General features: G+C 43.8%; 1 protein-coding gene and 1 long non-coding RNA gene across 3 annotated transcripts in view; one reads left to right on the top strand and one right to left on the bottom strand.

Annotated features, from left to right (window-relative positions):
- LOC149984610 (uncharacterized) overlaps positions 1 to 26493 on the top strand; it is a 755830-nt gene that overhangs the window by 244810 nt on the left and 484527 nt on the right. The window contains exon 3 of one of the 2 annotated variants that reach the window (XR_016494705.1): positions 24859 to 24944. The exons of the other annotated variant lie outside the window; for it this stretch is intronic. This is a non-coding gene — a long non-coding RNA (uncharacterized LOC149984610). Of the gene's footprint in view, positions 1 to 24858; positions 24945 to 26493 lie in introns of those variants that run through there. 2 annotated transcript variants of the gene reach the window in all.
- Positions 1 to 26493, bottom strand: part of LOC110519992 (ly6/PLAUR domain-containing protein 1-like) — a 53480-nt gene that overhangs the window by 5324 nt on the left and 21663 nt on the right. The window lies entirely within an intron of this gene.

Raw genomic sequence — 26493 nt, 5'->3', positions numbered from 1 at the left:
GTGAGTGGACATTGGGTGTGGCAGTGCTTATCATTTAGAGTGCAATGTACATGTAGACCTGTGGCATACAATACAGGGAAGACAAAAATTAGCTGAGTCTGAGAGTGATACTTACACTAAATGACCAAAAGTATGTGGACACCTGCTTGTCGAACATCTCATTCCAAAATCATGGTCATTAATATGGAGTTGGGAAGGCTTTCCACTAGATGTTGGAACATTGCTGTAGGGACTTGCTTCCATTCAGCCACAAGAGCATTAGTGAGTTCGGGCTCTGATGTTGGGCGATTAAGCCTGGCTCGCAGTCAGCGTACCAATTCATCCCAAAGGTGTTCGACGGGGTTGAGGTCAGGGCTCTGTGCAGGCCTGTCAAGTTCTTCCACACTGTTCTCGATAAACCATTTCTGTATGGCCCCTTCTTTGTACATGGGGGGCATTGTCATGCTGAAACAGGAAAAGTCCTTCAACAAACTGTTGCCACAAAGTTGGAAGCACAGAATCGTAGCATTAAGATTTCCCTTCACTGGAACTAAGGGGCCTAGCCCAAATGATGAAAAACAGCACATTTCCACTGCTTCAGAGTCCAATGGTGGCGAGCTTTACACAACTCCAGCCGACACTTAGCATTGCACATGGTGATCGTAGGCTTGTGTGCTGCTGCTCGGCCATGGAGACCCATTTCATGAAGCTCACAATGAACAGTTCTTGTGCTGGCCTTACTTCCAGAGGCAGTTTGGAACTCGGTAGTAAGAGTTGCAACTGAGGACAGACTATTTTTTACGCGCTGTGCGCTTCAGCACTCGGCGGTCCCATTCTGTGAGCTTGTGTAGCCTAGCACTTCACAGCTGAGCCATTGTTGCTCCTAGACGTTTCCACTTCACAATAACAGCACTTACAGTTGACCAGGGCAGCTCTAACAGGGAAGACATTTGATGAACTGACTTGTTGGAAAGGTGGTATCCTATGACGGGCCACGTTGTAAGTTACTGAGCACTTCAGTAATGCCATTTTACTGCCAATGTTTGTCTACGGAGATTTCATGGCTTTGTGCTCGATTTTATACACTTGTCAGCAACAGGTGTGGCTGAAATAGCCAAATCCACTAATTTGAAGGGGTGTCCACATACTTTTGTATATACAGTATAGTGTATGTGAATAACCAGTGTCAACAGGACATGCAAAGCAAAGCATGAAATGCAGTTTTAGGGAGAGGCTTAACTCAACACGGAGAACAGTGTCATAAAGAAATTGTTTACAGTTGACAAGACAATATTGTAATTCCACTTATCTCTTCCCAACTGGTATCAAACTATCAATTGTGAACAGAGTAAGCCTACAACATTATGGCTTTGTGGGCTAAATGCGAGGGGATGGATATCCTGGCACGCCACAAAGAGCTTTCAGGTCGTGGAACACTGTACTTAAATGAAAGACAATAGCTTAAATGAAATGTAACTTATGCTTCATAAACAGGTGTAGACTTACTGGCCCTTGCCAACAATGCAGAGAAAGAAAATAGAGAAATAATACAAAATGAATAACATGTAATAATAAAATGAATAATAAATACACAATGAGTAATGATAACTTGGCACAGGGTACAAGTACGATGTCAATGTATGAGGTAATTGAGGTAAATATGTAAATATAACTAGGAATAAAGTGACTAGCCAATAGGATATATAGTATAATAAACAGTAGCAGCAGCATATGTGAAGAGTCAAAAAAGTTAGTGCAAAAAGGGTCAATGCAGTCCGAATAGCTATTTGGTTAACTATTTAACTATTTATCAGTCTCATGGCTTTGGGGGTAGAAGCTGTTCAGGGTCCTGTTGGTTCCAGACTTGGTGCCGCTTGCCATGCGGTAGCAGAGAGAACAGTCTATGACTTGGGTGTCTGGAGTCTTTGACAATTTCTAGGGCCCTCTTGGATGGCAGGGAGCTCGGCCCCAGCGATGTACTGGGCTGTACACATTACCCTCTGTAGCGCCTTGCAGTCGGATGCCAAGCAGTTGCCATACCAAGTGGTGATGCAGCCTGTTAAGATGCTCACAGTGATGCAGTTGTAAAAACTTTTTTGAGGATCTGAGGGCCCATACCAAATCTTTTTAGCCTCCTGAAGGGGAAGAGGCGTTGTTGTGCCCTCTTCACAACTGTGTTGGTGTATGTGACCATGCTAGATCTTTAGTGATGTGGACACTGAGGAACTTGAAGCTCTCGACCCACTCCACCACAGCCCAGTTAATGTAAACGGGGTCGTGGTCAGCCCTCCATTCCCTGTAGTCCACGATCAGTTCCTTTGTCTTGCTGACGTTGAGGGAGAGGTTGTTTTCCTGGCACCACATTGCCAGGTCTCTGACCTCCTCCCTATAGGCTGATGGTGTTGGAGTCATGCCTGGCCACGCGGTCATGGGTGAACAGGGAGTACAGGAGGGGACTAAGCATGTACCTCTGAGGGCCCCCCGTATTGAGGGTCAGTGTTGCGGATGTGTTTTCCTTAGCTTAGTGATGAGCTTGGAGGACACAATGGTGCTGAACTGTAGTCAATGAACAGCACTCTCGCATAGGTGTTCCTCTTGTCCAGGTGGGAGATGGCATTGTGGAGTGCATTAGAGATTGTGTCATCTGTGGATCTGTTTGGGCGGTATACGAATTGGAGTGGGTCTAGTCTGTTTCAAAGCATTTCAAAGTCATTTAGACAGGTTACCTTGGCGTGCTTGGGCATGCTATGGTGCTTTGCTTGAAACATGTAGGTATTACAGACGGGGTCAGGGAGAGGTTGAAAAGATACTTGCCAATTGGTCAGAGCATGCTCTGAGTACGCATCCTGGTAATCCGTTTGGCTCTGTAACCTTGTGAATGTTAACCTGTTTAAAGCTTACTCAAATCCGCTATGGAGAGCGTGATCATACAGTCGTCTGGAACAGCTGGTGCTTTTATGCATGGTTCAGTGTTGCTTGCCTCGAAGCGAGCATAGAAGGCATTTAGCTCGTCTGGTAGGTTTGCGTCACTGGGCAGCTTGTTGCTGGGTTTCCCTTTGTAATCCGTGATAATTTGTAAGTCCTGACATATCCGATGAGCATCAGAGCCGGTGTAGTTGGACTGCTTGATGGCTCGTCTGAGGTCGTAGCATGATTTTTATAAACGTCCAGATTAGTATTCCGCTCCTTGAAAGTGGCAGCTCTAGCCTTTAGCTCAGTGTGGATGTTTCCTATAATCCATGGCTTCGGGTTGGGATTTGTGTCACGTTCGTCATAATGATCGGACCAAGGCACAGCGTGCGTAGAGTTCCACATATTTTAATAAATCGAAACTCACCAAACAAAACAATAAAGCACAAACGAAATGTGACGCTAACAGTGCTACTAGGCAACTATACATATTCAAGATCCCACAAATCACAATGGGGAAAATGGCTACCTAAATATGATCCCCAATCAGAGACAACGATAAACAGCTGTCTCTGATTGGGAACCATACCAGGTCAACATAAACCATTCATCACCTAGATGACCCACCCTAGTCACTACTACGCCCCAACCAACAGAGAATAAACAGCTCACTATGGTCAGGGCGTGACATCCTTCGACCGAGGAGACTTACTGGAGACCAGGAGCGCTGAGCCAGCACAACCCATCCTGGCTGGATGCTCCCTTTCGCACGCCAAGTGCGAGGAGCTGGCACAGAAAGCACCGGGCTGTGGATGCGCACTGAAGACACATTGCGTATCTCCGCATAACGTGGTGCCTGACTGGTCCCACGCTCCTCACGGTGACTGTCTTGCTCCAGACACCAAAACACCCACTCTACCTCATCACTCCCCTCAACTATCTCACAATACTCCTCGCTCAGTCTATCCCAATATTCTTCTTCGCTCTCAGACTCGCCCCTCGGCTTTGCCGACCAACCCGTGTGCCCCTCCCAAATGTTTTTTTGGGGCTGCCTCTCAGGCTTTCGTCGTGGTCATGAACTTCAGAGTCGCCGTTGATCCTCCTTCGCGGCCTCTGCCTGCTTCCATGGCAGGGTCTTGTCCTCTGTCATAACTTCCTCCCATGTCCATGATGTCCTCCACTCACTTTTCTCCTGGGCCTAGGATCACTGCTCCTCCTGACCACGCTGCTTGGTCCTTTGGTGGTGGGATCTTCTGTCACGTTCGTCATAATGATTGGACCAAGGTGCGTAGAGTTCCACATATTTTAATAAATCAAAACTCACCAAACAAAACAATAAAGCACAAACGAAACGTGACGTTAACAGTGCTACTAGGCAACTATGCATAGTCAAGATCCCACAAATCACAATAGGGAAATGGCTACCTGACAATATGTACGTACGGTCACTGTGGGAATGACGTTGTCCATGCACCTATTACTTTAGCTGGTGACTGATGTGGTAAACTCCTCAATGCCATTGGATGAATGTCGAAACATATTCCAGTCTGTGCCAACGAAACAGTCCTGTAGCTTAGCATCTTCTTCATCTGACCACTTCTGTATTGAGGGCGTTAATGGCACTTCCTGTTTGAGTATTTGCTTGAATGTAGGAATCAGGGGGATAGAGTTTTGGAGAAATGCAGGGTGAGGGAGAGCTTTGTATGCATTTCTGTGTGTGGAGTAAAGGTGATCTACATTTTGTCTCCTCTAGTTGCACAGTTGACATGCTGGTAGAAATGGATGAGCATTTTTTTGTTTGTTTGCTTATGGCCCTATACAGTTCGTTGAGTGCGATCTTAATGCCAGCATCAGTTTGTGGGGATAAATAGACTGCTATGAAAAATATAAATGAAAACCCTCTTGGTAAATAGTATGGTCTACAGCTTATCATGCGGTATTCTAAATCCAGCGAACAGAACTTCAAGACTTCCTTCTAATATTACAGAGCGAGCACCAGCTGTTGTTAACAGACATACCCCTCTCCCTAACCATACCCCAAGCTGCTGTATGGTCTTGATGATGAATAGAAAAATCAGCTAGATGTATATTATCCATGTCCTTGTTCAGCCACGACCCTGAGAAACATAGGTCCTATTGATTGGATACTATTGAAGGGAGCTCATCCAGTTTAATCTCCAGTGATTTGCCAATAGAACGCAGGGTAGAGAGAGGACTATTTGCTCTGCAAAGTAGTTTCATCAGGGTGCCAGTATGTAGGCATCTCTTACGTTGTCTTTTCCTTTTCCAAGTCTTTGGGATTTAGGCCTGGTCCGGGGTGAGCAGTATGTCCAGCACCGCCAACTCATTGAAGTATAAATCTTCATCCAAATCGAGGTTAGCGATCTCTGTTCTGATGTCCAGAAACTCTTTTCGGTCATAGAAAACGATGGCACAAAATAAAAACATTATGTACAAAATAATTTAAGATCAGAAAAAAATAGCAGAATTGGTCAGGAGCCTGTAAAACGGCAGCTATCCCATTGCAGCGCCATTCTGAGTACCAAGTAAACTTAATTATCACATCTGATGTTTACAATTTGGCTTGTAAGAGGCAACAATAGATATTTACATTTACATTTTTGTCATTTAGCAGATGCTCTTTTAAAAAAGAGATATATATTTTACCCCCCGATTTCGTGGTATCCAATTGGTAGTAGTTACAGTCTTGTCTCATCGCTGCAACTCCCGTACGGACTCGGGAGAGGCGAAGGTCGAGAGCCATGCGTCCTCCAAAACACAACCTAACCTAGCCAACAACCCAACCCAACAAACCTAAAGGTTTGTAATGTGTAAAAGTGCAATGTAAGTCTCAAATAGTGAAATATTGTTAATTACATGTGTCATGAGTTTGACGATTTTGTAAGGTTTATTGATCGAATTGGAAAACATGTTGAGATTGTGCCAGGGCTTAGCTATCTAGATTTGTCATCCATGGGTTAACACTAGCTAGCTTTTACCACCCTCCCTTACAAAGATGTAACATGGTAGCTAGTACAATAAAAAATAGCATGTTTTTTTATCACTACCATGGCTGGTAGTGACCAAAAAAACATATTTATTTCAATGTACTAGCTACCATGGTACACACATCAGGATAGCCGTGAGTTGGGGAGGAGTGAGGAATTTTAGCCGAGGTCAGGTCAGATGAAGTGAGAAAGAACATGCATCACTAAAGTCCTGTCCAGTAACAGAGCTGTATTGGCTGTCCAAATGTGCAAGGAGGAGACTTAGCATGGGAAGAAGGTTTAAATACCAGTGCTTGTGTGAATATGTCTTACTCTGTTCAACTGTCTGACCCATTGGGTGAATAAACTTGGTTTGAGCTTTACTAGTCGTCCGCAAGTTTTTACTCTCTTTATTTAGAACCTAACACTCTCAATGTAGCAAGAAACTAACTATAACTTGTTTTAGCTACATATAGCAAGTTTAGAGTACATTGTTTTGTCAAATTGAATGGGAAGAACACGACAGAAAGACAACAGAAGATGGAATATCCAAGCCTCACAGAACACGGCAGGCATGCCAGCTATGACGAGAGCCAGAGCAGCATGGATACACAAGATGCCACTAGCTCAAGCAAGAGAAAGAACAAGACGGACCAGGATGAGATCCTTGCAACCTCTTTACCTCGAACCCCAATTAAAAATATTGTGGAGAAAAAAGTGAAAGAGGACATGTCCATGTCTGAACTTTTCTTTGCAATCCAGACACTGACTACAAAACAAGACGCTACATTCGCCAAAGTGTCCAACATAGAGGTGGCTACCGAAGCAACATCAAAGAATATTGATAATTTGTCAGAGACTGTCTGTCAGCTTCACACAGTTGTGAGTGAGAACAAGGAAAATATAGCATTCCTAGAGAACGAGCTGAAGAAACTGCAATCCCAAAATAATGAGCTGCGTGAGAATGTAGATGAACTTCAACAGTACTCTCGCAGGTGGAATCTGAAAATCCAAGGTGTAAGAGAGGTAGAGGGAGAGGACATTAGGGAATCAGTCATCAATATCCTGGGAAAGGTGGCTCCGTGCATCAAAGACAAGCTAAGAGGCGTGATTGACGTGGTACATCAACTTGGGAAACGAAGATCTGATGGAGCCCCTCGCAAAGTCATCCTACGCTTCACTAATCGCCACTATAGGGACATCATCTGGAAAATGGCCAAGGGGAACAAGTTTCTGGATGAGAAGAAGCTCAGCATCAAATAAATGGACAGTGCGTAGCACAACGATAACTTGTCGAATGACAGCCAGTCTGTAAGCCAGAAAAGAGTCAACTCTGCCATGCGGCTCAACCGAATGTAATGGCTGACATTCAAAAGAGACAAGTCCCGTTTTAACCGGGGCTCCTCATGTCAAAGTGAAGAAATTCATTGAAGAGCGGGTAAACAGCGGCAGTAAATATGACTCTCTAATGATAACTTTAGCCAACGTTAGCTTCTATGCTAATTTACTTTTTTTAATATAAAAAGTATATCAATACACTCCGCTTACCTTGGTGTTTCAAATCCTATGCTTTATAACTCAGTCAACGTGATGATAAAATATTTAATTTACCCTTTTCTCCACAATTTAGTCACATCCAATTATGATCTTGTCTCATCGCTGCAACTTGCCAACAGGCTCGGGCTCTCATTCAACTGACTCTGACTCACTGACTAGGCAGGCTAGTGCGAGAGCCACTCTACAGTAGAGTGAAAGCACGTGAATCAACCACTAGAGCGAGCGGCTGCCTCTCGGGGGTCGAAACAAACACAGCACCCCTTGACTATAAATACTGTAAATGATTACAATATGCCAAAGATTAGGCTACATTACATTAGGAAGATTAGGAAGATTAGGAACACAAGCATTTCGCTACACCCGCAAGAACATCTGCTAAAAATGTGTATATGACAAATAATATTTGATTGGATTTGATTACATCTCACATTCTCCCACATTTTATATTGGCAACACAGGAAACCCAAACTGGGGCAAAAATGGAAAGTATGACCTTTTTTTCATAGCAAGTATTTCCCTTTTCTATGATGTTACAGACAAACTAGACCAACAATAGTAGCCTGCCTGTTACTTTATCAGAAACTTGCCCATACAGGTATATAAATTCAAAATAATACCAACCAGCCGCTTTTGACCTTGTGCGGGTTTATTTATTATACTGCCATTGTACTATGGTAACGCACAATTAATAAAGATGGTACATTATGATAATTTTTGTTACCATTTATTATAATTGTGTGTTACCGTGGTAGAATGTATAATAGAGATTAAAACCATGGTATTTCCATGAGGCAATGCCATGGTATTATTTAGGTACATGGCAGTCCCATCATACTTCAAAGTTTAAACCAAACCAAATCAAATAAAAGTTTATTTGTCATGTGCGCCGAATACAACAGGCGTAAACCTTACAGTGAAATGCTTACTTACAGGCTCTAACCAATGGTGCAAAAAAAAGAAGGTATGTGTGTGTGTGTAGGTAAGCCAAGAAATAAAACAACAGTAAAAAGACATTTGAAAAAAGAGGAGCAAGGCTACAGACACCTGTTAGTCAGGCTTATTGAGGTAGTATGTACATGTAGGTATCGTTAAAGTGACTATGCATACAGTGGGGAGAACAAGTATTTGATACACTGCCGATTTTGCAGGTTTTCCTACTTACAAAGCATGTAGAGGTCTGTAATTTTTATCATAGGTACACTTCAACTGTGAGAGACGGAATCGAAAACAAAAATCCAGAAAATCACATTACATGATTTTTAAGTAATTAATTAGCATTTTATTGCATGACATAAGTATTTGATCACCTACCAACCAGCAAGAATTCCGGCTCTCACAGACCTGTTCGTTTTTCTTTAAGCAGCCCTGCTGTTTTCCACTCATTACCTGTATTAACTGCACCTGTTTGAACTCGTTACCTGTATAAATGACACCTGTCCACACACTCAAACAAACAGCCTCTCCACAATGGCCAAGACCAGAGAGCTGTGTAAGGACATCAGAGATAAATTGTAGACCTGCACAAGGCTGGGATGAGCGACAGGACAATAGACAAGCAGCTTGGTGAGAAGGCAACAACTGTTGGTGCAATTATTAGAAAATTAAAGAAGTTCAAGATGACGGTCAATCACCCTCGGTCTGGGGCTCCATGCAACATCTCACCTCGTGGGGCATCAATGATCATGAGGAAGGTGAGGGATCAGCCCAGAACTACACGGTAGGACCTGGTCAATTACCTGAACAGAGCTGGGACCACAGTCTCAAAGAAAACCATTAGTAACACACTACGCAGTCATGGATTAAAATCCTGCAGCGCACGCAAGGTCCCCCTGCTCAAGCCAGCGCATGTCCAGGCCCGTGTGAAGTTTGCCAATGACCATCTGGATGATCCACAGGAGGATTGGGAGATGGTTGTGTGGTCTGATGAGACAAAAATATAGCTTTTTGGTCTAAACTCCTTTCGCCGTGTTTGGATGCAGAAGAAGGATGAGTACAACCCCAAGAACACCATCCCAACCGTGAAGCATGGAGGTGTAAACATAATTCTTTGGGGATGCTTTTCTGCAAAGGGGACAGCATGACTGCACCGTATAGAGGGGAGGATGGATTGGGCCATGTACCGCGAGATCTTGGCCAACAACCTCCTTCCCTCAGTAAGAGCATTGAAGATGGGTCGTGGCTGGGTCTTCCAGCATGACAACGACCCGAAACACACAGCCAGGGCAACTAAGGAGTGGCTCCGTAAGAAGCATCTCAAGGTCCTGGAGTGGCCTAGCCAGTCTCCAGACCTGAACCCAATAGAAAATCTTTGGAGGGAGCTGAAAGTCCGTATTGCCCAACGACAGCCCCGAAACCTGAAGGATCTGGAGAAGGTCTGTATGGAGGAGTGGGCCAAAATCCCTGCTGCAGTGTGTGCAAACCTGGTCAAGAACTACAGGAAATGTATGATTTCTGTAATTGCATACAAAGGTTTCTGTACCAAATATAAAGTGCTGCTTTTCTGATGTATCAAATACTTATGTCATGCAATAAAATGCCAATTAATTACTTAAAAATCACACAATGTGATTTTCTGGATTTTTGTTTTAGATTCCGTCTCTCACAGTTGAAGTGTACCTATGATAAAAATTACAGACCTCTACATGCTTTGTAAGTAGGAAAACCTGCAAAATCGGCAGTGTATCAAATACTTGTTCTCCCCACTGTATATGATGAACAGAGAGTATCAGTAGTGTAAAAAGAGGGGTTGGCGGGTGGTGGGACACAATGCAGATAGCCCGGTTAGCCAATGTGCCGGAGCACTGGTTGGTCGGTCCATTTTAGGTAGCATGTACATGAATGTATAGTTAAAGTGACTATGCATATAAGATAAACAGAGAGTAGCAGCAGCGTAAAGGAGGGGTTGGGGGGGCACACAATGCAAATAGTCCATGTAACCATTTGGTTACCTGTTCAGGAGTCTTATGGCTTGGGGGTAAAAACTGTTGAGAAGCCTTTTTGTCCTAGACTTGGCACCCCGGTACCGCTTGCCATGCAGTAGTAGAGAGAACAGTCTATGACTGGGGTGGCTGGGGTCTTTGACCATTTTTAGGGTCTTCCTCTGACACCGCCTGGTGTAGAGGTCCTGGATGGCAGGCAGCTTTGCCCCAGTGATGTACTGGGCCGTACGCACTACCCTCTGAATTGCCTTGTGGTCGGAGGCCGAGCCATTGCCGTACCAGGCAGTGATGCAACCGTTCAGGATGCTCTCGATGTTGCAGCTGTAAAACCTTTTGAGGATCTCAGGACACATGCCAAAACTTTTTAGTTTCCTGAGGGGGAATAGGCTTTGTCGTGCCCTCTTCACGACTGTCTTGGTGTGTTTGGACCAATCTAGTTTGTTGTTGATGTGGACACCAAGGAATTTGAAGCTCTCAACCTGCTCCACTTCAGCCCCGTCAATGAGAATGGGGACGTGCTCGGTGATATTTTTCCTGTTGTCCACAATCATCTCCTTAGTCTTGGTTACGTTGAGGGATAGGTTGTTATTCTGGCACCACCCGGCCAGGTCTCTGACCTCCTCCCTATATATAGGCTGTCTCGTCGTCAATCAGGTGTTCAACAGTGAAGACACACACTGTTGTGTCGTCAGCAAACTTAATGATGGTGTTGGAGTCGTACCTGGCCATGCAGTTGTGGGTGAACAGGGAGTACAGGAGGGGACTGAGCACGCACCCCTGGGGAGCTCCAGTGTTGAGGATCAGCGTGGCAGATGTGTTGCTACCTACCCTCACTATCTGGGGGTGGCCTGTCAGGAAGTCCAGGATTCAGTTGCAGAGAGAGGTGTTTAGTCCCAGGATCCTTAGCTTGGTGATGAGCTTTGAGGGTACTATGTGTTGAATGCTGAGCTGTAGTCAATGAACAGCATTCTCACATAGGTGTTCCTTTTGTCCAGGTGGGAAAGGGCAGTGTGGAGTGCAATAGAGATTGCATCATCTATGGATCTGTTTGTGCGGTATGGAAATTGTTTTTTGGATAATGGTGTTGATGTGAGCCATTACCAGCCTTTCAAAGAACTGCACGGCTTCGGATGTGAGTGCTATGGGTCTCTTGTCATTTAGGAATTTTGCCTTTGTGTTCTTGGGCACAGGGACTATGGTGGTCTGCTTGAAGCATGTTGGTATTACAGACTCAACCAGGGACATTTTGAAAATGTCAGTGAAGACACCTGCCAGTCGGTTAGCATATGCCCGGAGCACACGTCCTAGTAATCCGTCTGGCCCGCAGCCTTGTGTATGTTGACCTGTTTAAAGGTCTTACTCACGTCGGCTATGGAGAGCGTGATCACAGTCGTCCGGAACAGCTGATGCTCTGATGCATGCCTCAGTGTTGCTTGCCACGAAGTGAGCATATAAGTGATTTAGCTCGTCTGGAAGGCTCGTGTCACTGGACAGCTGCCAAAAGCAGTACCGAGTGCGTGAATTTCTAACATTTCTTTTCAATTAAACTCTGAAGCCCTTGTCGATTTGAATGTCACTCTTACACCATCTATTGATGAATCACAGTTAATTCTGTCATACATACAGACTCCATTTTCCACATTACAATACATTAGAAAAGACAGACATTCACAATAAACACTGCTTCTGTCAAAGTCACAAATATTATATTGAGACTTGGAACTATCGCTACTATGACATCTAATTGAAAATGAATGGTATTTAATTAAATAATTTTTCTTTCTTATGGTTTAACTAACATTTAGTATTGTGTGTCATCAACATGTACAGTGTCTGTCTTATGTAAGGATTTCAATGTATAGGCAATTGCTTCAGATTGCAAGTAAGTGGTTAGTATTTATGCTGCAGTAGTTTATGTGTCGGGGGGCTAGGTTCAGTTTGTTATATCTGGAGTACTTCTCCTGTCCTATTTGGTGTCCTGTGTGAATTTAAGTGTGCTCTCTCTAATTATCTCTTTCTTTATTCTTTCTCTCTCTTGGAGGACCTGAGCCCTAGGACCATACCTCAGGACTACCTGACATGATGACTCCTGGCTGTCCCCAGTCCACCTGGCCGTGCTGCTGCTCCAGTTTCAACTGTTCTGCCTTATTATTATTGGACCATGCTGGTCATTTATGAACATTTGAACATCTTGGCCATGTTCTGTTATAATCTCCACCTGGCACAGCCAGAAGAGGACTGGCCACCCCACATAGCCTGGTTCCTCTCTAGGTTTCTTCCTAGGTTTTGGCCTTTCTAGGGAGTTTTTCCTAGCCACCGTGCTTCTACACCTGCATTGCTTGCTGTTTAGGTTTTAGGCTGGGTTTCTGTACAGCACTTTGAGATATCAGCTGATGTACGAAGGGCTATATAAATACATGTGATTTGATTTGATTTGAGTTAGGAACTGGTGATTTGCACAAAATTAGCTTTGAGTTGTTCCTAATCTAATTCAAGGAAAACAGTCATGACTCAAAATACAGTCATCATAACTCAAATCTAATTTTGTACACAACCATTCAGAAAACAACAAAATGTGCACCTACAAAAAAGTCTTCACATCTGTGTAAGTAAAGCCCAATAGACTTCATTTATGACTGAACGTCAAAGTATAAATACTACTGGTGCTAGCGAACCTTTGAGCCTAGTGTCAAACAGATGTTGGCGCTGAGTTAGTGCTCAGCTGACACCTTGTCTCAGAAGGCCCCTCTAGCATCCCTATTAGTGTACAATTTCAACCATGGAGTTGACACTGTCACTGTGGCTCTCCAATATAAAAGTGGAAACTGAGGTGGTGACATATGTCATTCCATTTAAAATTCTTTGTACACAAATTTGTCATCACAGTGGCATCCTAAGCTGGTAAACATGACAGTGTCTGAAAAGCTCGGGGGGGGGGGGATAAGAAATCCTCGGATGAGTAGTCCATGACAGCATAGCAAACAGAGAAGTATCAAACTGTAGTTTGTTTTCTATTGTCAGGCTACGAAAGTGAAACATTCAATAACCATTCAAACTTTCACCTTGTTTTGTGTATGACGTTCTGTACCTAATGTTCCATAATTGGTACCTCATGTGAGATCATAGAAATATGCATAATGACATAATTTTAAGCTAATTCGCTAATATGGATGACTGCATGCATTATCTTGAAATTTGCATGTGATTCCTGAGGCACTCTGCCGTCATTTAGATTAAAGTGACAGTGCCACTATGCCCTTTATGTATTAGGCAGTATGATTGTATTCCATACCAGCAACAATGGTGCTGTAATTTAAAAAGCGTGAGCCGAGTAAGTCTTGCCAATATCATTATAACAAATCTTAGATCACCAGGCAATGGTGAAACACTCATTCATATTGCATGAACGACCATAAAGATTCCAGACACAATCGTGTTTTTGACCAGTTTTCCGCTAGAGGGATTTAATTTCAATTTCAGAGTGGAACTCCAAAAAGTCTGCAGCACTACCCGGTCTAAATTATGGTGTTGAGGTATTTTGTGGGAAAAGAGAGTACATTTTTTTACCATGTACTCCCAAACACTAATGAGAAATGATATGGTTGGCTGCATGGACAGCAGGGAGTGGACCCTCATGTGGATCGGTGGGATTTAAATGTGGGTTTTTCTGTGCCATGCAGGCAGAAACGCAGACAAACCTACCGAGTGGCCTTGGCAAACTGGACAGAAAAAGAACCATGTGGTTAGAACCTCTACTGTGGTTTCAATAACGGCACTGCGGTGTAATTCAACACAAACAATAATGTCATAGTTACAATAGTTGTAATCTCTGGGTGGCTGAGACGTTATTGGACTCATTCAGCACTTTTTAATCCAATCAAGTACAATACCATTGGAAATTAGTGTTGAAAGTTTAATTTATATTCCTAAAACTTAAGTGTAAAATTATGCTGTTATTGCTTCCTGTTGATAAATAGCCCAATGTCAAAGCACAGCTTTAACATTTCCAAATTAATAACCAATATGCAGAAACAGTTTGTGATATATTGAAAACCTAACCATAAAATGTACTATCTACACATACATGTGCAACAATACTAATCATATTACTTTTATTTTTTTAAACAAGCACCTTTAATCTGCACACGCACAAAAAACCCTGGTGTTTTGACAAGTGGCAATACATCACTGATATCGTTTAGGGGGAAATCAGCTGGTGTGCTGTTGAAACAAAATAATGATTAGAGAACAACCTGCAGAAGACAGTCAGCTACATTTTGGAGTGAGGCATTGTGATTTGGGGGTCGCCAAAACGGAAAGAGAAACACAACACTTATTTGTCAATCACTCATATCGATATCACGTTGAAATCCATTGCGCGAGAGGGGGAGATGAGGTTGCACGTCCTGTTAAATGTAACACAGCTCAAAAACCACACGGAATCTGGGAATAATGTGTACATCACTGGTTAGAGGACAATTTGTAGAAACGGCTAGCTCAGCATTTCTCAAACTCGGACCCCAATGGGTGCATGTTTTGGTTTTTGCCCTAACACTACACCAATGACTCAAATGATCATACCTTGATGATTAGTTGATTATTCGAATCAGTTGTGTAGTGCTAGGGCAAAAAACAAAATATTCACCCTTTGGGGGAATGATATCACGCTGAATAGAACAGGGGGCAAACGTCTGGGGTGAAGAGCTGTTTAAACCAACACTATTCAAAGGCCACATAGAAACTTGGAATAACCTATACATGGTTGGTTAGACGAGTACTTGTAGCTTATATCTACAGTATATATTTTGGAATGTCAGATGTTGATTTCGGGAGGCCGCCATCACGGAAAGGGGAACAGACCACCTTTTCTGTTAGTTAGCGTACATTAATCACGACGCTGCATAGGATATCAACAGTGACAACAGTTGGCTGCTATTTAAGTGATAGTTTGACTGTGAAATCCATGTATTGGTGTGTGGCCAGCTAGAGACAGCCCTGTATTTTCATGCAATTTCATTAACTCAGAGTTCTAAGACCTGCTCATCCCAGCATGTACAGTGCCTTGCGAAAGTATTCGGCCCCCTTGAACTTTGCGACCTTTTGCCACATTTCAGGCTTCAAACATAAAGATATAAAACTGTATTTTTTTGTGAAGAATCAACAACAAGTGGGACACAATCATGAAGTGGAACGACATTTATTGGATATTTCAAACTTTTTTAACAAATCAAAAACTGAAAAATTGGGCGTGCAAATGTGTAATTCCATTACATTTTATGGGGTGAAAATGCAAGGTTGTGTAAGTTAGTAACACAAACTGTCCACATTCAGGAAATGATCACAATATACAATAATTTAATATGGGAAAAGTATTCAACATGTACATTTAAGATGATAGTAAATGTTGCCCACTCAAAAAATATTGCAACTGTTTTTAACTAATTTACCATTTAGAGGGTAAAAATTGCTGTCAAACAATATTTAACCGGGTGCTTTAAGACAAGAGCCTCCATAGTGTATGTGCAGCATCCTGAACGTTTGACGTCACAACTGAGACATCCTTTGAGAGATATCCTTGAAGGACCACTCTGTGTGGTCTATCTTCTGATGAAGGCTATATTTTACACTTTCAACAGTTTACTATCAGTTTTATAATGTATCAAACACAACAAAGCATTGAAATTAAATGCCATTAATTATGTTATATTATCAATATAAATCTGTCATCAAGATATTTATTTAAAATAAATATATATTTCACCTTTATTTAACCAGGTAGGCAAGTTGAGAACACGTTCTCATTTACAATTGCGACCTGGCCAAGATAAAGCAAAGCAGTTCGACACATACAACAACACAAAGTTACACATGGAGTAAAACAAGCATACAGTCAATAATACAGTAGGAAAATAAGTCTATATACGATGTGAGCAAATGAGGTGAGATAAGGGAGGTAAAGGCAAAAAAAGGCCACGGTGGCGAAGTAAATACAATATAGCAAGTAAAACACTGGAATGGTAGATTTACAGTGGAAGAATGTGCAAGGTAGAGATAATAATGGGGTGCAAAGGAGCAAAATAAATAAATACAGTAGGGGGAGAGGTAGTTGTTTGGGCTAAATTATAGATGGGCTATGTACAGGTGCAGTAATCTGTGAGCTGTTCTGACAGCTGGTGCTTAAAGCTAGTGAGGGAGATAAGTGTTTCCAGTTTCAGAGATTTGTGTAGTTAGTTCCAGTCATTGGCAGCAGAGAACTGGAAGGAGATGCGGACAAAGGAAGAATTGGTTTCGGGGGTGACCAGAGAGATATACCTGCTGGAGCGCGTTCTACATATGGGTGCTGCTATGGTGACCAGCGAGCTGAGATAAGGGGGGACTTTACCTAGCAGGGTCTTGTAGATGACCTGGTTTGGTGATAAGTATGAAGCGAGGGCCAGCCAACGAGAGTGCACAGGTCGCAGTGGTGGGTAGTATATGGGGCTTTGACAAAACGGATGGCACTGTGATAGACTGCATCCAATTTATTGAGTAGGGTATTGGAGGCTATTTTGTAAATGACATCGCCGAAGTCGAGGATCGGTAGGATGTTCAGTTTTATGAGAGTATGTTTGGCAGCATGAGTGAAGGATGCTTCGTTGCAAAATAGGAAGCCAATTCTAGATATAACTTTGGATTGGAGATATTTGATGTGAGTCTGGAAGGAGAGTTTACAATCTAACCAGACAACTAGGTATTTGTAGTTGTCCACATATTCTAAGTCAGAGTAGTGAAGTTGGACGGGCAGGCAGGTGCAGGCAGCGATCGTTTGAAGAGCATGCATTTGGTTTTACTTGTATGTAAGAGCAATTGGAGGCCACGGAAGGAGAGTTGTATGGCATTGAAGCTCGTCTGGAGAGTTGTTAACACAGTGTCCAAAGAAGGGACAGAAGTGTACAGAATGGTGTCATCTGCGTAAAGGTGGATCAGAGACTCACCAGCAGCAAGAGCGACATCATTGATGTATACTGTATACTGGAAGAATTGAACCCTCTGGCAACCCCATAGAAACTGCCAGAGTCCCGGACACCTGTTGTCCCCTCTGATTTGACACACTGAACTCTATCAGAGAAGTAGTTGGTGAACCAGGCGAGGCAATCATTTGAGAAACCAAGGCTGTTGAGTCTGCAAATGAGGATGTGGTGATTGAAAGCCTTGGCCAGGTCAATGAATACGGCTGCACAGTATTGTTTCTTATCGATGGCGGTTAAGAGATCGTTTAGGACCTTGAGCGTTGCTGAGGTGCACCCATGACCAGCTCTGAAACCAGATTGCATAGTGGAGAAGGTATGGTGGGATTTAAAATGGTCGGTAATCTGTTTGTTGACTTGGCTTTCGAAGACCTTAAAAAGGCAGGGTAGGATAGATATAGGTCTGTAGCAGTTTGGGTCAAGAGTGTCCCCCCCTTTGAAGAGGGGGATGATCACAGTTGCTCTCCAATCTTTGGGAATCTCAGATGACACGAAAGAGAGGTTGAACAAACCTAGTAATAAGATTGGCAACAATTTCGGCAGATAATTTTAGAAAGAAAGGGTCCAGTTTGTCTGGGCCGGCTGATTTGTAGGGGTCCAGATTTTTCAGCTCTTTTGGAACATCAGCTGACTGGATTTGGGAGAATGAGAAATGGGGAAGGCTTGGGCGAGTTGCTGTGGGGGGTGCAGTGCTGTTGACCAGGGTAGGGGTAGCCAGGTGGAAAGCATGGCCAGCTGTAGAAAAATGCATATCACAGGGGCTGTTCGATGCTAATGCAGAACGCCATAGGATGTTTTTGTGTTGGTTAAGGGCAGTCAGGTCTGGAGAGAACCAAGGGCTATATCTGTTCCTGGTTCTACATTTCTTGAATGGGGCATGCTTATTTAAGATGGCGAGGAAGGCATTTAAAAAAAAAACAGGCATCCTCTACTGACGGGATGAGATCAATATCCTTCCAGGATACCCCGGCCAGGTCGATTAGAAAGTTCTGCTCGCTGAAGTGTTTCAGGGAGCGTTTGACAGTGATGAGTGGAGGTCGTTTGACCGTGGACCCATTGCGGATGCAGGTAATGAGGCAGTGATCGCTGAGATCTTGGTTGAAAACAGAAGAGGTGTATATAGAGGGCAAGTTGGTTAGGATGATATCTATGAGCGTGCCCTTGTTTACGGCTTTGGGGTGATACCTGGTAGGTTCATTGATAATTTGTGTGAGATTGAGGGCATCAAGCTTAGATTTTAGGATGGCTGGGGTGTTAAGCATGTTCCAGTTTAGGCCGCCTAGCAGCACGAGCTCTGAAGATAGATGGTGGGCAATCAGTTCACATATGGTGTCCAGAGCACAGCTGGGGGCAGAGGGTGGTCTATAGCAGGTGGCAAAGGTGAGAGACTTGTTTTAGAGAGGTGGATTTTTAAAAGTAGAAGTTCAAATTGTTTGGGTACAGACCTGGATAGTAGGACAGAACTCTGCAGGCTATCTTTGCAGTAGATTGCAACTCTGCCCCCTTTGGCCGTTCTGTCTTGTTTGAAAATGTTGTAGTTGATGAAGATTTGAGAATTTCGGTCTTCCTAAGTAAGGATTCAGACACGGCTAGAACATCCGGGTTGGCAGAGTGTGCTAAAGCAGTGAATAAAACAAACTTAGGGATGAGGCTTCTAATGTTAACATGCATGAAACCAAGGCTATTACGGTTACAGAAGTAATCAAAAGAGAGCGCCTGGGGAATAGGAGTGGAGCTAGGCACTGCAGGGCCTGGATTCACCTCTACATCATCAGAGGAACAGAGGAGGAGTGGGATAAGGGTACGGCTAAAAGCAATGAGAATTGGTCATCTAGAACGTCCGGAACAGAGAGTAAAAGGAGGTTTCTGGGGGCAATAAAATAGCTTCAAGGTATAATGTACAGACAAAGGTATGGTAGGATGTGAACACAGTGGAGGTATTGAGTGATGATGAGAGGGATATTGTCTCTAGAAACATCATTGAAACCAGGTGATGTCATCGCATGTGTGGGTGGTGTAACTGAAAGGTTGGATAAGGTATAATGAGCAGGGCTAGAGGCTCTACAGTGAAATAAGCCAATAAACACTAACCAGAACAGCAATGGACAAGGCATATTGACATTAAGGAGAGGCATGCTTAGTCGAGTGATCTTAAGGGTCCAGTGAGTAGTGAGGTTGGTTGGGGTCACAGCGATTCAGACAGATAGCCGGGCCATCGGTAGCAAGCTAGTGTAGGATGGAGGTCTGTTTTTAGCCACCTCGTGTGTTTCCGTCGGTAGATTAGTGGGGTTCCGTGTGGTAGAAGGGATCAATCCAATTGGCAAAATAGATATAGTTATAGTGACCCAAGACAAATTGTCCTATTCAGATAGCAGCCGTTAAGACAGCGAACGATTAGCGGGCCGCAGATGGGCGTTCAGGTAACATCGCAAAACAGAGGGGCCAGTTGGATAACTCCCTCGGGCAGATAACGTCGGTAGTCCAGTCGTGAAGCCCCGGTGGGGCTCCGTATCGGCAGTAAAACGGGTCCGGATAGGTGATTGTAGCCCAGGAGTGGCTGATGGAACTCTTCAGCTGGCTAGCTCCGAAATAATTGATGTTTGCTCCGGGATCGACGTAAGCCAATAGTCACACGGATAGCAGCTAGCTAGCTGCGAGATCCAGGTGTAAATGTCCAGAGCTTGCGGTTGAAATCCGGGGATATGGAGAGAAAAATAGGTCCGGTATGTCACGTTGTACAAAACTGGCGATAGCTTTTCGAGCTAAAGGATAGCTGATGACCACAAACCGTGGTCAGCTGAATACTAAAGTTAGCCTGTAAACTGGCTAAATATACAGTCTGTATAGGAATGAATAAGAGAGGAGGGCACATTCTGTAGTTAAACCAAATGCAGTTGTGTTCACAACTATGGCTTATAATGCTTCATCATCTCTTGGACCAGACACTTCACTGAACCAAACCACACATTGATCCGCCAATTATAATGGACAAGGCTGCAAAAATCAGCAAGCACAATATCCAACTCAAACTTTCAAGTAAATCATCAATTTATGTAATTAACAAAAATTGACAAAAGTTTGAGCAGGTGTTGAAATAGCAAAGTTCACTGCTGAGCACTACTGCATTTACCTCTCCATCGCCCTGAAGACAGATATTTACCCTCTGGGCAAATGGCTGGCTATTAAATATTTAATCCGCATTACGGGAAACAGCGACGCTGTCTGTCCCTGCACCTTTGTTATTGTTGTTGTTGTGTGGACGAAACGGAGGTGGTGTCACGTTCTGACCTTTATTTCCTTTGATTTGTCTTTATTTAGTATGGTTGGGGCGTGAGTTGGGGTGGGCAGTCTATGTGTTTTTCTATGTTGGGGTTTGAGTTCAACCTAGTATGGTTCTCAATCAGAGGCAGGTGTCATTAGTTGTCTCTGATTGAGAATCATACTTAGGTAGCCTGGGTTTCACTTTTGAGTTGTGGACACTACTTAACAATAAATGTTAAGGACACTTACCTCGCAGCGCATTGGTCCTCCTATCCTTCTCGCTTCTCCTCCTCAGAAGAGGAGGAGGAATGCCATTACAGGTGGTGCTTCAAGAAATGTGGTAAAAAAAAATGCAGTACATATTCTGCTATTCTATCGCAGGTGAAATGATGTCCGAGGGAAAAAAAACTATGTGTTATTTTTGAAGTAATTTCTATGCTGATATAATATCCCAAATGGACATGGCAGTTTCACCATTAAGGATTCCAGCTTTAAGCCTTGAGGGGAGAACAACCATCTTCAGAGTGCACTGCTGAGTTTTGCAGGTTCACATCCTGTAAGTACAGTGTCCATTGTTGGACAGTGGAAGGTGTATACAAGTCACATTGAGTTGGCTTAGTCTTATGTAGCCAGACATAGACATATTCTCACCTAGAAGCCTGGCTTGAGGGGGTGGTAAGGATAGACTGAAAATACATAATTTAGTACATTTCATCAACATGATACATTTTATGGTGCTTTCCATGTTTGCCATGACAACGTGAGGTCGCCTAGCCAGAGAGCTCCTGTACATTTTGTAAATATTTTAACACTTTTTAAGAATGTTTTGTTACATTTTTAAAAACAAATCAGTTTTGATCACATAAACATGGTGGTCTTCAATCTCAAAGTTAGAGAAACTGTTCAATCAGTTTGTTTGCCTTGGCTAGCTGGATGGTTAATATTAGCATTTAAATAATCCAGCAGCTGCTCCGGCATTTTGGTTCACCTGCCGATTGGAAGGTGGAGACTATGGTGTCTAAGGTGTCAGAGAGGCTGAGGGACTCTTCCTGACCACTGCTGATGGGTGGTTGATTTCTTGCGCTTTACTGCAGCCGAAGCATCACCCAGGTGGGTGCTATGCTGTAGGCAATGGAAGATCAGCTAACTACGAAGGAGAGGCTACTATGGAGGAATTGGGAATGTCTGACTAAGCGATGGGCCTTGATGAAGAGCTCCTGGCCTGTCTGACAGACTGACTTTATCCCTGGGTGTACAGTACCATCGATGCGCCCTCCGTTTAAGCTATACAGACTTTTCCAAACTGCCTCAACATTTTTATAAATAACTGACATGAAACAAACAAGGACAACGTCTGGACAGGGGGAACGAAACTACATTGATGCTGACACGGGGATGAAACTGAGGAATAGACAGACATAGGGGAGGCAATCAATAAGTGATGGAGTCCAGGTGAGTCCAATGAAGCGCAGGTGTGCATAATGTTGGGCCTCCTGGCGCCCTTAATAAGTAATTGAGTCCAGGTGAGTCCAATGAAGCGAGGATGTGCGTAAAAATGGTGACAGGTGTGCATAATGATTGGCCGCCTGGCGCCGTTGAGAATGGGAGCGGGAGTAGGCATGACAATATCATAACTTGGTGGAATGGTGGAAACAAATTGGTGGACTACGTTATTGGTGTCCTGATAATCTTCCTTTGTTATTCTCATGTCCTTCATGATCCCAGAGCTCGGTTCAAATAATAATATTTTAGCTGAATATGACTGAGCTTACCTGTTACAATGTAACTAATATGGAAGTCTTAAAAGCCATAGGCCTACCACATTTTGGGAACATTTTAATGTGCTGAAAATCTAATATTTCACTTACTAAACAGTATGTTTACTTCAATCATCCAACACGCAAGTCATAAATATGTATGCAGTTGAATATAAAATATATTTTGAGGCTGTAAACAGTACAATAACATAAAAGCCAACTTCACATCAAATGAAAGTAGTAGTTGATCAAATCCAAAAACGACAAAAACATTCCAACAGTGGAAAATTACGGGGAATAACCCCGTAACTGTCAATCACACGATTACAAATCTCAACCTAACCAAATTACAAATGTACTGTGATCACATTACCACAGGGATAACTTCAATAATAATTTAAAAAGGCTTGGCAATATAAGGACTCTCCATTGGCTAGTATCCCAGTGATTCAATGGAATGATCAAATAACTCTATCGACAACCTTCACAAGGGCACGTTATTCCAAATCTCAACCTGACCAAATGACACATGCACTGTGCTTACATTACCACAGGGATAACTTCAAAAATCATTTAAAATCTTTACGATATAAAGGAAGTGTGGACATAACGCCCCGTGACTGACTGCATTTGAATTCCTTTCTGACATACAGTAAATTAACTCGTATGAATAGTAACGCCAAATTTAGATAAGCTGCAAAATAGGTAATTACATTTCAAATCAAATCAAATTTCATTAGTCACATGCGCCGAATACAACAGTGTAATGCTTACTTATGAGCACCTAACCAACAATGCAGTTTAAAAAAATATGGATAAGAATAAGAAATAAAAGTATCAAGCAATTAAAGAGCAGCAGTAAAATAATAGCGAGACTATATACAGGGGGGTACCGGTACAGAGTCAATGTGCAGGGGCACCGGTTAATGTACATGTAAGTATAGTTATTAAAGTGACTATGTATAGATGATAACAACAGAGAGCAGCAGCGGTGTAAAAGAGGGGGAGGGGCAATGCAAATAGTTTGGGTAGCCAATTGATTAGATGTTCAGGAGTCTTATGGCTTGGGGGTAGAAGCTGTTTAGAAGCCTCTTGGACCTAGACTTGGCGCTCCGGTACCGCTTGTCGTGCGGTAGCAGAGAGAACAGTCTATGACTAAGGTGGCTGGAGTCTTTGACAATTTTTAGGGCCTTCAGTTGAGGCGGACAGGGCTTTTGGGCAACTAAGGGTTCTGTTTACCTCGGCGTCCGTGCTGGCCCATCCGGATCCCTCTTTGGCGTTAATAGTGGAGGTGGACGCGTCCGAGGCTGGGATAGGAGCCGTGCTCTCTCAGCGCTCGGGTACGCCACCGAAGCTCCGCCCCTGTGCTTTCTTCTCGAAGAAGCTCAGCCCAGCGGAGCAAACTATGACGTGGGGGACCAGGAGTTGTAGTCAAGGCCTTGAAGGCATGGAGACCTTGGCTTGTGGGGGCTAAACACCCTTTTCTCATCTGGACTGACCACCGCAATCTGGAGTACATCCGGTCAGCGAGGAGACTGAACCCTCGCCAGGCAAGGTGGGCCATGTTTTTCACCCGTTTTGTTTTCACCCTTTCGTACAGACCAGGTTCCCAGAACGTTAAGGCAGACGCACTTTCCTGGCAGTATGACACAGAGGAGCGGTCCATGGATCCCACTCCCATACTCCCCGCCTCTTATTTGGTGGTGCCAGAAGTGTGAGAGCTGGACGCGGACATTGAGCGGGCGATACATGCAGAGCCCACTCCCCCTCAGTGTCCAGCTGGGCGTCTGTACGTTACATCTGCTGTCCGTGACCGGTTGAGCTATTGGCCCCACACGTCACCCTCCTCTGGTCATCCTGGGATTGATCGGAGAGTGCGCTGTCTTAGTGGGAAGTACTGGTGGCCCACCTTGGCTAAGGATGTGAGGGTTTATGTTTCCTCCTGTACGGTGTGCACCCAGTGTAAGGCTCCTAGGCCCAGAGGTAAGTTACAACCCTTACCCGTTCCACAACGTCCGTGGTCGCACCTGACAGTTGATTTCCTAACTGATCTTCCACCTTCACAGGGTAACACCACGATCCTGGCCATTGTGGATTGTTTTTCTAAGTCCTGTCTCCTCCTTTTGCCCGGCCACCCTACAGCCCTACAGACGGAGGAGGCCCTGTTTACGCACATCTTCCGGCAACATTGGGGTGCCTGAGGATATAGTGTCTGATCTGGGTCCCCAGTTCACTTCGAGGGTCTGGAGGGCGTTCATGGAACGTCTGGGGGTCTCGGTCAGCCTTACCTCAGGTTTTCAACCCGAGAGTAACGGGCAGGTGGAGAGTTAAACAGGATGTGGGTAGGTTTCTGAGGTCTTATTGCCAGGCCCGGCCGGGGGAGTGGGCAGCGTTCGTGCCTTAGGCAGAGATGGCCCAGAACTCGCTCCGCCACTCCTCCACTAACCTCTCTCCCTTTCAGTGTGTGTTAGGGTATCAGCCGGTTCTGGCTCCGTGGCATCAGAGTCAGACCGAAGCTCCTGCGGTGGATGACTGGTTCCGGCGCGCGGAGGAGACATGGGTCATCGTGTTTTGTTATTTTTGTATGCCGGTAGTTATGTACCTTAAACGGCTCCGGCTATTTACCAAGTTCTGCTCTCCTGCGTTTGACTTCCAAGCCACCAGTTACGCACCCCTGACAAATGCACAGATCCCTTAAAATAGATAAGTGACAGACACACACCAGGTAAGGCACACCAGGTAAGGCACCATTTATGTTACTGCTGTTTACCATGTAGATTGAATAATTATGAAGGTGTTGACATGCTCATGTGTCATGTTACTTTAACTGTATGTGGATGAGGCCATGGTTAAATTGACCATATCAAAAGTCATTCATGGACCACATAAATAAAACAGGAGCCTGCAGCTCTGAATGGTTGTCATGTAACTATATTTAGTATTGTTGTACACTTCATTAACATGTACATTTTTATGCCATTTGGCAGATGCTCTTACCCAAAGCAACTTAGATGAGCAATTAGGGTTAAGTGCTTTGCTCAAGGGCACATCAACATATTTTTCAACTAGTCTGCTCTAGGATTTGAACCAGCGACCTTTCGGTTACTGGCCCAACGCTCTTAACTGCTAGGGTACCTGGTGCCTGTCCAAAAAATCTATAAATGTCCCACTAGATGAGCATTCTGTGTGGAACCACAACTAACAATATGCCCATTCTGACAGAGCAGCATCCATCAATATTATGTTCATTGCATGATTTCCAATTCTAAGCCACTGTATTTTTGTTTGTATTATTACACTGAATTATTTACCATCTATTGTAAGATGGCTGCCAACATAATGACTGGTAGCGATTATATATTCTTAATGACAGCCTCTACACAAGGGAGAGGCAATTTCTCAGCAACTGGAGTCCTCAAGTAGGCCACGCTGGTTTGGCTGAAGCACTCCACAAAAGAACAAGCAGCCATTGAAATGAACTGCAACCAAGCAGAGACAAGCAATCATCATCATCCCAGCCAGGGGAGTGTGGGAAAGCAGAGCACTCTAGCCAAGTGAAACCGCAACACACCCTGTCATTTCTCAAGAAATAATCTGAGGGGGATGATGATGAGGGAGGGAGGGAGGGAGGGAGTAGGCGATTCTGTCCCTCAGAGCATGGCTGAATAATGGCCATCATTTAAATGTGAAGTGTAGATTTTTTTTCTCAGATGGATTTTCTTCATAGATGGCTCTTTTGGGTGATGTTCACAGAAACGCCATTGTTCTGCCACCAGCCACTTGGCTGGAAATAAGTTGTATAGTTTGATGGAAGCAGACATGGAGTACATGGCTTGGGATCTAGGCCTTAATCTCTCAGTTAGAACGCGCACGTCAGACACCTCTATCTTTCTAGGAAGCAGAGCAGTGTACTTACCTCAATCAAATATACTCTCATTGTGGTTTTTAATGAATGTGGCCACACAGAGTCAAACAAAATGGAAAAGTATCAGTTACATTTCAAACACTGATAAGACTTAAGCAGGTCAAAGGAATTCCCCGAGCCTCGTTGGCACAGCGGAGTCGATAATGACAAAGCAGTGAGATAAAAGTATAA

The sequence above is a fragment of the Oncorhynchus mykiss genome, chromosome 3, assembly GCF_057628025.1.
Source record: "Oncorhynchus mykiss isolate SJ-2025 chromosome 3, ASM5762802v1, whole genome shotgun sequence".
Taxonomy (NCBI): domain Eukaryota; kingdom Metazoa; phylum Chordata; class Actinopteri; order Salmoniformes; family Salmonidae; genus Oncorhynchus; species Oncorhynchus mykiss.
Note: the sequence above shows the minus strand (reverse complement) of the source record. Positions and strands in the feature narration are given on the sequence as shown.